Raw genomic sequence first — 2,243 nt, 5'->3', positions numbered from 1 at the left:
CGCGCAGAGCCGGCACGCGAGTGGGGAAAGGAGGTCCCGCCGCCGCCGGCACCGCGCGGGCTTTGCCCGACGGCCCTTGTCGGTGGAGACGGAGGAGGAGGTGTGGAGGTTGGGGGACTAGGGTTCGCCCGGTCGTCGCCTGCTGGGGACGACCCGAGTGAAGCATTTTTGGACCTTTGTTGACTCTGCCATGCTGGTATGGTGTTTGTAATACTTGACAAAATAAATTAGCAAGTTCCTTTGTTTGATATCTCATGTTCGCCCATTGTGCCCTTACATTTTGAAATTTACTATTTTTGCATCATGAGAGTACACCATGCTCTTCATGTGAGGATCTATTTTTCATGTTAGGATCTATTTGTATGCCTCAAAATTGGGGCTAATTCAACTCTATTGCTACTGGTACTGTTTGTACCAGCAATTTTCATCCACTAGCCACAGCACAGGCGGGGCGTGCCGCCGCGCCATCCGTTGCTAGTTAATGATATGAGTAAACGTGTTGTGGAAAATGATGCAAAAACTTTTGGAAACTTGCAGTTATTACACACAGTAGATATCACATGCATGCAGGCCAACTAATTATTGGAGTAAGATCTGAGAAGGATGATTAAGTGCGTCGAGCGAGACTCGCGGAGAGTGGCTTCTTCATCGTCTTCAAGAAGCCGTCCAGCTCTGTGAGGTCGACGACGGCGTCCGTCGGCGCCGCCCAGTGGAACTCACGCACGAGCGCAGCCAAGAAACACTTGAGCATAATTAAGCATCGCCAGGCCCACGCCCGGGCAGAACCTGTGCCCCGCGCCGAACGGCATCATCCTCGACGTCTCCTTGCGCCTCGGCAAAGGGCCGACGCTCTCCGCCTCGCCTCCGGGAAGGAACCGCTCCGGCCGGAACTCGTTGGTGTCCTTCCATTTCTTGCTATCCCTCCCCATGTCCCCCAGCATGAAGAGCACAATCAGGTCGGTGTTGGCCGGCGCGCCGACGAGCACCCCCGCGGCGGCATCGGCCTGGACGTGGCGCAGGGCCATCGGCGTCGGGGGGGTGCATGCGGAGGCTCTCGAGAATCACGGTGTGCAGGTACGGCATGCCACGCATGAGCTGGCTCCGGCTGGGGGCGTCGCCGTCGATCTCACGACGTAGCTTTTCCTGGACGTCCGGCTGGGCTACGAGGTGAGCGAGAGTCCACTCGAGGCAGACCGTCACCGAACCTGTGCCGGCGCCGAAGAACTCCAGCACGAGGTCCACCATCTCGTCGTCCCTGAGAGCGCGCCGGCCATCGTGCTCCGTGTCCCCTTCCGGGACACGTAGGTCGATGAGTGTGTCGATGTACGGACGAAGTCCGCCGTCCTCGCGCGGCCGTCGCCGCCGTGCCCCGATTAGAGGGAGGCACAGGACGTTGATCCGGCCTTGAAAGGCCAAGAGTCGGCGCTGACGCCTCCAGTGGGCGAGCTTGGCTAGCATGGAGGAGCGAGGCGAGGGCTTGATCTCTCCAATGGCGACCTGCATGCCATGTACCTGGCAGCAGATGGCACGCACGTGGCACTCGTCGACGCTGTCCCCGAAGCAGAGCCGCGCGATGACCCGGAACACGGCGGTCCGGATGTGGTCTCGTATTTGTTGCTCCCCTGCAGCATGCACGGCGCCGGCGGCCTGCAGGGTAGCGACGAGGTCCTGGATGGCCCCCCGCTGCAGCGGCTCGAGGTGCCCGAGCCCAAGGCGCGACGGGTGGAGGGTCTCGGCGGTGATATTGCAGCGAAGAGCACGCCAGTGCGGGCCGTGGGGCACGGTGCTTATGTTCTCGTTGCGTCGGCCACCGCGCATTTTGGCCAGATTCACGAAGAAGGGCATGACCGGGCGGGTCGAGAAGCCGTCGGCGTCCTCGACGAGTGCGCGGTGCGCGACGTCAGGGTCGCGGACCCTATGGACGGCCGGCGGAGCTGGACGAGCAGGGGCACGCCGGCTAGCGCTGTAGCTGCGACGACGGATCGAGGCGAAGAAGCCCCAAGAGAACAACGGCAAGGAGCAGAAGGAGCTCCATTGCATTAGTGGTTTAGGGCAGTGTTTGTTTACGGTTCTGTGCCACCGTGCGTGTCTAGATGTCTTTATGTAGAGACGATGGCCTAGCTAGCTTTACTGGCATCCCGGTATGCACGTACGGCGAGCAAGTGATTGAAAGTTCTGCCACGGATCAAAAGTGGTTCAAAGTCTTGTAAAATATAAGCAGTTGGTGCATAGCAGATCGAGCG

General features: G+C 59.8%; 1 pseudogene; it reads right to left on the bottom strand.

Moving 5' to 3' along the window:
- Positions 1–607: 607 nt before the first annotated feature.
- Positions 608–2,040, bottom strand: LOC124694583 (annotated as a pseudogene).
- Between the last annotated feature and the right edge of the window lie 203 nt (positions 2,041–2,243).

This window comes from Lolium rigidum, chromosome 3 (assembly GCF_022539505.1).
Source record: "Lolium rigidum isolate FL_2022 chromosome 3, APGP_CSIRO_Lrig_0.1, whole genome shotgun sequence".
In the NCBI taxonomy this organism is placed as follows: Eukaryota; Viridiplantae; Streptophyta; class Magnoliopsida; order Poales; family Poaceae; genus Lolium; species Lolium rigidum.
The sequence above is the reverse complement of the archived record's forward strand: the minus strand, read 5'-3'. Positions and strand labels throughout refer to the sequence as shown.